The sequence below is a fragment of the Mustela nivalis genome (assembly GCF_964662115.1).
Source record: "Mustela nivalis genome assembly, chromosome: 12".
In the NCBI taxonomy this organism is placed as follows: domain Eukaryota; kingdom Metazoa; phylum Chordata; class Mammalia; order Carnivora; family Mustelidae; genus Mustela; species Mustela nivalis.
In genome coordinates this window covers 75501641-75511762 of record NC_139031.1, presented here as the reverse complement: position 1 = coordinate 75511762, position 10122 = coordinate 75501641, and positions in this window count along the sequence as shown.

The following is a 10122-nucleotide window of genomic DNA, read 5'->3' as shown; positions in this document are numbered from 1 at the left end:
GCAAAACCCAGTTACATCCATGTTCATCCCTTTTCCTCTTTTTTCCTGTGCCCCATTTTGTCTTTTGCTCAAAATCATTAAGTATTATAAAGAACTGTATTGTCACAGTAATGATAATTTCTTATACAATCCCCAAATTTCCATGCCTTAATACAGAAAGTAGCAGTAGCAGCAACAACACCCACATTTGTATTCAGATCTGTGTAAGTCAGACTGCTGGAGGGAATGGAGAAGGCAAAGGGGAAGAGGCTCTTCTATTCTCTGCTGATGGGAGTGGGAGCCATGAATGCTTGCCGTAGGATTGCAAACTGTAGGATTGCAGATGGAACCATCTCACTCTGACATGATTTACTGTTGGGGTGAGGGCAACAGTTCACAAACAGACCTCATGCTTTTTGTCTGGGCGATGCACAGCACCCTACTTCAAAATTTCATGGTTACAATTCATAACATAGAGAAATGCTTCCAAAATGGGTCTTATTGTAATTCAAAAACAGTAATTCAGGAGAATGCCTCTGTTAGTAAAAGTTCAAAGGAATACAGTGTACGCCAGAGAAAATAATCGTTTAAATCTCACCTGATGTTTATTGACTGTTTTCCAAATTCAGAGCGAAAGAAGAAGGTAAAGGATACCAATATTGTTCGGGGCTGTTGAAGCACCTTAGTATTCTGGATCTAACATAAAGAGGGTGTACCTACTTTTCCTGAAGTCACACTCCTTTTATGTAAGTTACAATAGCACCCTTAACTCCTCTTGATAATGTGTTGTTGTTTGTAGCACAAACATCTAAACCAATTTATAGAAACTAAATGGTACAGATGTAGCTACTAATGTTGAAATTGTCTGTGCTCGCAATGTTTCTTGTGAATTATATTAATAAATTATATTATATGTAACTTATGTTTATGTTAAAATAAATTATATTAATAAATATTTGTTGAAGAAATGGAGGAAAAAATGAACAAAAAGATGATTTGGAGAAAAACAACAAAAAATAAACATAAAACCAATCCTATCTAAGAAGGTAATGATGTTTTAATCTATACCCAAACAGAATTTTTCTATGTACATGTGCACAAATATATAGACACATTTATTTTTAAAAAAACATAAAATCATGTTCATGTATACTGGTATATTCTAGGTTATTTCCTTATCAATATCCCAAATTGTTTTTAAGGTCATATGATATCTCATTTTATGGCTGGGAAATAATTATTCATCAGTCTTGTATTGTTGGACATCAAGTGGTTTCCATTTATTTATTTATTCATTCATTCATTCATTTATTTATTTTAGAGAGGTGGAGGGAGGGGGCAGAGGGAGAGAGAAAATCTTAAGCAGGCTCCACATCTAACCCAGAGCCTGATCCTGGTGGAGCTCAACTTCTCCAACCTGAGATCATGACCTGAGCCAAGATCAAGAGTTGCATGCTCTACCGAGTGAGTCAGCCAAGCGCCCTCTATTATTTCTTAATTGAAGCAGAACATCATGAGGTGGCCTTTTGTTGCTGTTTTTATAAGTAGAAATAACCATGTCCAAAGAGGCCCAAATGCAGGAGAGAGGGCACTAATATGTGGAATAATTCTCCAACTCTATCAATAATATCTACTTTAATCAGGGAGACATTGCAATTTTCCACTCAGTTTATTTCTGATTTGTTCAAATATTTGGATACATTTAATAAAAAATAAGAAAACAAAAACAAGAAAATGACTTTTTACATAAACCATAGGTTTTCTCAGTAGTATCCAGATGCCTTCATTATAAAAGAAGTTTTATATTAAACATTATATATGTACATATATATAATGATACTAAACATTATATATAGTCATGTTTTAAATATATATATAATATATATACACACATATATATATAAAAAGAGAGAGAGAATTAAAAATTAAGACCATTGAGGATTTTCTGTTGTCGAAGTATTTAAGGGTCATCTAATTATTTTTCACCCTGTTATGCTAATAAATATTGAGTGGAATAAATCCAGCAAACAGGTATTCCCTAAAAACTGAGATGTCTGTCTACTCTGGTGATATTTTTAAAATCCATGCTTCATGTGGATAAATACAAAAATCTTACTTTTCCTCCTCACCACAGGATCCTATCCTTATCCAAGAAGATTTTGTCTGGCTTCGTTTTGACTAGTTTGTTTCTTGAAATCAATATATTTGTTTCCTACTCCAAGTACAGAGTTATACGTTGGCTCTGGTTTTCAAACCACGAAATCTGTGGCGTTTCCTTTCTGAGGATCACCGCCCTCGATTTTGCAGTGGAAAGAGAGCAAGTTGTGTTCTTAGGACTTGTCATTCTTCCTGTTCCCTCTTCTCCTTTCCCTTTCCCCTTCCTTCTTCTCTTCCTGAACAATTCAACCTCTAGGTGGGGCAGAGCACGGTAAGAAAGGTATGAACTCAACTTTGGGGTGGGTCTGGTGAGCAATGTTCGGAATCAAAGCAGAAGGGTCTGTATAGATAGGGTGGGGTAGCCTGGTGTGGGACATCCTTGTGGAGGGGTGGCCGGCTCTGGGGTTTCAGAGCCAAGTAGGGTGGAAGGATGTTTGATGTGGGGTGGATGAGTGTGAGGTGAAGGTAGTGTTTATCCTAGAGCAAGAGTTGCTAAACAAGATGTCCATATAGGGGATGGGGGACTGAAGTTAGTAGTTAGAAATTCGTTAGTATACAGGGTGAATGAAATGTTAATAAGTTAAGAATAATGGGACCAAGGTTTCTCACTGCCCAAGAAGGAAGTTACAAATATGGAAAGGGAGAAGACTAGAACGGACCCTGAGATGTGAGTGAAAGTGGGGTATGAACTCATGGGTTCCAGCAATGGCAGATTTAGAAATAAATATAAATGCAAATACACGGGGCGCCTGGGTGGCTCAGTCGGTTAAGCAACTGCCTTCGGCCCAAACCATGATTGCAGTGTTCTGGGATCAAGCTCTGCATCAGGCTCCTTGCTCAGCATGGAGCATGCTTCTCCCTCTGCCTGCTGCTCTCCCTGCTTGTGCTTTCTTGTTCGCTTGCTCCCTCTCTCTCTGACAAAGATAGAAAAAGAATAATAAATGCAAATATGTAATATATGTACATATAAATGTAAGTAAAGTATGTATGGTCTCTATCTAAACTATAAGTACGTAATATCAATGTAGTTTAAATATATACACCGTATTTATTCATACACTTACTGTATCTTTTCACGAACAGGGCCTTGGAGCAGTAAGCTAGCTTGCATCTTTCGTATTATATGAAACCAAAGTCTGACGGCAGATGTTTTAGATTGCTCGTTCTCTGGTTGATCTAGGTAATTCTCATGAGTTGTTTAAAACCATTCCAAGGGGGCGCCTGGGTGGCTCAGTGGGTTAAGCCGCTGCCTTCGGCTCAGGTCATGATCTCAGAGTCCTGGGATCGAGTCCCGCATCGGGCTCTCTGCTCAGCAGGGAGCCTGCTTCCCTCTCTCTCTCTCTCTCTGCCTGCCTCTCCATCTACTTGTGATTTCTCTCTGTCAAATAAATAAATAAAATCTTTAAAAAAATAAAAAATAAAAAAAAAAAATAAAACCATTCCAAGCATCACCCTCCCTGGGAGGCTTCTTTGATATTCTCCAGACTGTCAGCTGTCAATTCCCATCCTCGCTGGGCCTGCTTCTATCAGAGCATCTATTACTCTGTTTACTCTGCTTATTTACTTCTCGGTCCCACCCCCTGTGCTCCTCCTTCCATTATGTTCTCACCAGAGCTAACGTAGAATAGACACTCATCAGAGTTTGTCCACCACAAATTTGAAGGTGCATGAGAGAAAGGACACATTTCAGGTGAAAGAACACAAGCCTTGATAGTCCTAAAATCTTGGTTAGTATCTGTGTGCCGTAACTTCCTGGTTTTGGAAACTACTGGATGCGTTTCCTAATTCCTTTGAGCCTGAGTTTCTTCATCCGCAAAGTTTTTTTTTTTTTTTTTAATTTTATTTATTTATCAGAGAGAGAGAGAGAGAGAGCACAGGCAGACAGAATGGCAGGCAGAGGCAGAGGAAGAAGCAGGCTCCCTGTTGAGCAAGGAGCTCGATGTGGGACTCGATCCCAGGACGCTGGGATCATGACCTGAGCCCAAGGCAGCTGCTTAACCAACTGAGCCACCCAGGCGTCCCCATCTGCAAAATTTTAATATTACTTCTCTTGCCTTGCGATGTGTGATTTTTATTTTCAGGGTTGTAGAAGAGTAGTATATAATGAACAGATACATGAAGTTTATTTCTAAATGTTAATTGAGTATTATGTGAGTAATGATTTCTATTCTGTACTGATTTCTATTCCATGCATGAAACAATAGCTTGCTTATGAATAGACATTGAATAAAATGGTGGTTGGTTAACTATAGACACATACACATCAAAAAATTCTCCCTTCGGGGCACCTGGGTGGAGCAGTGGGTTAAAGCCTCTGCCTTCAGCTCAGGTCATGATCTCAGGGTCCTGGTATCGAGCCCCGCATCAGGTTCTCTGCTCAGCAGGGAGCCTGCTTACCCCTCTCTCTGCCTGCCTCTCTGCCTACTTGTGATCGCTCTCTCTCTGTCAAATAAAATAAAAATTGTTAAAAAAATTCTCCCTTCACACTAGCTTTATTTTCGTTACTCTTTTCATATTTTGAGAAATCTCTCATTTCTCAGTTTTTATAAGCACTCTTTGGAGTATGAGTATCTTTCTAAAAAGGTAAATATTTTCTAAGAAAGAAAATGAAGTATTTCGTGAATTCCATTTCCCAAGATATGAATCTGTTTTTTACCCTTTATGGCATCTTTATATATAGACACATACTTTTTACTTGAAAATGCATTGAAATGGCTATCAACAAGTCACATCTAGCTAAATGGAAAGTGTAAAAGCTGGTCTAGATAACTATCAGCAATTTTGATTTAGATCATTATTCCCTTGAATTAACTGAAAACTGTGATAACAACATCAGTTGTCTTAGCCGGCTTGGGCTGTCACAGGAAAACACCAAAGACTGGGTTGCTTAAACATCAGAAATTTATTTTCTCACAGGGCTGCTGGTTGAAGAATTCTGAGATCAAGGTGTCAGCAAGGCTGTTTTCTGGTGAAGGCACTCTTCCTTGCTTGTAGATGGCTACCTTCTTGCTATGTCCACATATGGCCTTTCCTTAGTGTGTGTGGGATGAAAGAAAGCAGACAAACTCTCTAGTGCCTCTTCTTGCAAAAATACTAATCCTATTGGAACAGGATGCCATCCTAATGACCTCTTCGAACCTCAGTTACTTTAGAGGTCCCATCTCCAAATTAAGCTAGTTTAGTGTTGAGGTCTTCAACATATGAATTTTGGAGGGGGCACATTCAGTCCATAATATCGGTATTAATAGGAATTAATTTCATCTTTAGTTGTGCTTATTAAAAAAATCTATCAATCTCATAAATTTGCAGGCAATGGATTGAATAAATTTCATATATGGACATCTTTAGTCAAATTCATTTTCACAGCCAATGTTTGCCAAAGATTTTATTTCTAAAGATGTATCTAATATATTCTAAGAAGTTATAATGATACATATGTTTAAGGATCTCCATTTCAGCATCAAAGTAATAACAAAAAACTGGAAGCAACTTAAAGGTTTATTTCTAACTAAATGATTATGTAAATTTTGATATGTCAATATGAAGCTGTTCAAAAGAATGTGGGAGATAATGTAGTATTGGTATGGAAATATGGCTAATTTATATTTTTACCGCAAACAAGATAGTTGAGGAGAGTTACTTGTTTAAAACAAATGACTTATGTAAGCATGGTAGCAATACTAAATATTAGCAAGAAAATGTATGTAAATATAATAAATATCTTAGAAGGAGACCCTGTAAGGAAGAAGGAGTAAAGTGAGAGGTATTTTTCATTTTAGTCTCTACATTTCTTTAATTTTTAAATTATGTTTACCATGAGTATACATTACCTTTCGAATAATTGTTCAAAAGATTTTCTATAACTTGCTAGAATGAGTAAATAGAAGGGAGTGGAAGCCATGAGGCTTCCTACTCTATTCAGCGGCTTGTTTAGATCTAACACAGAGATCTGTTATTAAACACATATTTAACAGCTACTTCTTTTTTAAAAATTTACTTTGTCTAAAAGATAGAACTGTGAAGTTAACCATAAAATTTATTAAATTAAAAAAAATAATAAAAAACAAGAATTCTGTTAAAGGCACAGAGAAACATTGGTGAGCAATGCATTTATGCTACATCAAATTTTATTTGTCAGTGCAGATCGAGTTTTGAATTTTAACGGAGCATGTTGCATCAGCATATTTTGAGCCCTGGATGTTAGCATGTGTTTTTAAACAAGCAAAAATGGATTTATGATTTTATGTTATAAATATTATTTCTTAGAAAAGATATTAACTATATTGCCTTAAAAGTTTTACTTACTATACTATACAATGCAATACATACACAAAACTATAAAAATAAAATGAAACTCATGAAACTTGCACATGGCACTCATTTTGATTTAAAAGTAGGAGAAATCTTCATTAAATTACATTTCTCTTTTACAAATACACCATTAAATTGTGAAAATTCCAGGGCACCTGTGTAGCTTAGTTGGTTAAACTTCTACCTTCATCTTAGGTTATGATCTCAGGGTCCTAGGATCAAGTCCCATATCAGGCTCCTTTCTCAGCAGAGAGTCTGCTTCTCCTTCTCCTTCAGTCCCTTCCCCTGCTTGCTCTCTCTCTCTCTCTCTCTCTCAAATAAATAATTAAAATCTTTCTAAAAATTGTTAAAACCCTTATTTAGCCCATCCCCATCAAATTCCCATATTTTTCTACAAATACATTATTAATACATTTCCCTACAGTATTAACTCTGTTTAAAATTCCATGGTTTTCATATTTTATTCACTCTCTTCTGTAAATATTCTTTCTCAGCTTGAATTTGAATTTACATGACATTCTATTAAACATAAAGCTCTTTTTTGGAGAACTGAGCTCAAGAGTTAAGTTTTGGGAAAAAAATCTAAGATATATGCCTTCTATTCTTTTTTTTTTTTTTTTAAATTTAGGTTTGACAAATTAAACTTCATCTTGCAGGTGAAAATTGTAATCACAGGGAATTTTTTCAGCTTCAATCCAGAGACAACTCAGTAGCCTTATTTTATAGACTAGTTCACATTCTCCATCCCAACCCCCAATATGGAACATGTCACAAATTTGTATGTCATCCTTGCATGGAGGTCATTCTAGCTTTCTTTGTATCATTCCATTTTTTTTTTCCCTTAAGTAAATGTGCTGCTGAAATGAGCACTCACATTCTTATTAAATGACATCCTTGTACACTTGGTGACCTCTCTTTTGTTACTTAAATATGAAATTAAACTATAAATGATAGCAAATATTCCTTCAATTTCTGTGGTTGTGGAAGAACACCAGATAGCATATTTGCAGGCTTTGTGGGATAGTTTCAGTACCAAAAACGATTTTGAGCTCATAGTTTGCTTTGATGAAATGACTACACGAAGGGAAAGGCATTTTTCCAGTTTTAACATTAAAAGCCTAAGATACTGATTTTTTTTTCCTGTTCCTATCCAAGAGAAATCTTTGTACCATAATCCAAAGATTTGCATCAAATTAGTTAGTATTGTTTAAAGGGAGGGTTGAACACAATCTCTTTTTTGGTATAGAAATATTATAGATGGCAAGTGCAGATGTTTTCAGAGCACATGCCATGTAGTCTTTTATTGAGTTTATATTGTGGAAATTTATGGTACTGTAAAGATTTATCTAGACATTACTAGGTAACTGATCGCAAATGTAAAAACCTTATAGTTCCTTATGAGGCCTGTGCATTAAGCACGATGACCTTTGTGCTTTTTCAAATAAAAATAAAATCATAAAAACAGTAATTGAGATCCTTTCCTACAGTCCATTTTTTTGAAAAATGATAGCAAGCTAATTGACTCTTTATCCTTTGTATTTATCTTTTACTGCAAAATATTTATCCTGCTAGAAAATATTGCTCTAAAATTGTAAGTGTTCTGTCTATAAAGTGTAAGGACTAGGACTGAAAATGTTTGAACAGGATAAAAATATCCATATCACTATCTTTGAAGCATTGTCAGTTTATACCACATTTAATTTGAAACATATGTAATATCTGTATGAATACATGTAACTTAAAGTCTGCATATAAAAACTTTGTATTCTTTGAGCAGAAAAGAAACATGGTGATTTAATAAATTAGACTTGTTTACCATTTGGTCATAAAGAAATTTTAAAAAAAGACCTCATTACTTGTAGGTGCAATCTCTCTTGGATTCTTTGTACAATAATACAAAAGTCTGCTTGTGATCATTAATATATTTTTCCAAGAAAAATCATATTAAAAACAATGTTAACATTGGCAATAAATATGTGAATCAAATAATTTATAAATTAAGAAATTGTTCTGTTTACCTTGTTAATTTTCCTACAATCAACTTGGCAGAGAGACATAGGAAACTATCAATTTCTAAATTTTTATTATATATATTAAATTTGTAATGGGTACAATGTTTTATCGTACTTTTTATATATTTAGTATAGGACAGGAACACATATTTTCATTTAAAACTGTGACTACTTTCTTATGTACTTTAGAGTTTTTGATGTTTGTCCTACTGATAGATATGTTCCTATTTTCATTTTTCTTATCAAATGTTTGCATAAAATGTCAATAAATATACTGAAAATCCTAATTTGAGACTAAATAATTTTTATATGTCCAGGTAAAAAAAGAGAAAGAAATAATCATCTGCATATTTTTCTACACTCTGAATCATGTCTTTATTTTCATTTCTTGATCAGGTATTCGTCATCAACCAACCAGTATGTTTACTGAGAAATCAAACAAACCAGAGATATCTCTATTCTATTGTTTCTATCTATTGATCAATCCATCTATCTATCTTGACAAAAATCTACAATGACCTAATATTTACTTCTAGTCTAAGATCTGAAAATCTCATCAGATAATTTGTGTTGATGCTTTCCAAGCTACAGAATTGAAATTTTGCTTTTTCTTCATGCAGTTTCCAGATTCTATTCTTTCTTTGGCCACCTCCGTGTTTTGGAAAATTGTTTTTTAAATAAAAAGACTTAGTGATTCCTTATTTTTTTCTCTTTCATTTTATCTCCTCTATTTTTCTTACTGTTTTGCCATCCTAAAAACCGCCACTTTTTGTGATTCCACTTTTTATGAAATATGGGACAATGAAGAAGGGGGTGAAGAGAGAGAAAGGCAAATGCCTCTTGACCACTCATCCTTCCAAGTTAAGACTTAAATGCAACAAACTAAACAGAGTCAGCGTCTTGTGACCCATTTGTTTCTAATGTTGGTAATCCTTAAGGACCCCTGAGTTGACCAGTTTCTACAAAGCCTTATCACATAGTGGCCATAATATACTCTGGAAATTTTCCATACGGTAAAAGAAAAAAAAGCACCTGGTCTTGTTTCAATGTTTTTGGTTTTGTTTTTAATTTTATTTACTTCCTAATTAAAACAAAACCACAATTTTCAACTTCTCTTTGTAAACCACATTTCCTATCTCCATTGTATTTCTTTCCACAATTTTTCAACTTCTCTTTGTAAACCGCATTTCCTATCTCCATTGTATTTCTTTTCTTTTCTTTTCTTTTTTTAATTTGACAGAGATCACAAGTGGGCAGAGAGGCAGGCAGAGAGAGAAAGGGAAGCAGGCTCCCCTCTGAGCAGAGAGCCCAACCGGGGGCTCGATCCTAGGACCCCAGGACTGTGACCCAAGCTGAAGGCAGAGGCTTTAACCCACTGAGCCACCCAGGCGCCCCTGTATTTATTTTCTTATCCAAGCATTGTTCACTATAAAAGAGAAGAAATGTTCGGCAATAAAATAGAGCCTCTCTATTTTTAATAGAAAGAAAATATATGTCATCATATTTTAGAAATCCTGAAAGATAAAGAAATCCAGAAGATAAACATCTGTAAAAAAAAAAAAAAACAAAAAAAAAAAACAAAAACGTATTAGTTTCTGAGATAATCCTTTTGTCTTAGAGATTTCACTCTCAAAGTATGCAGAATACTTTTCAAAATATGCTT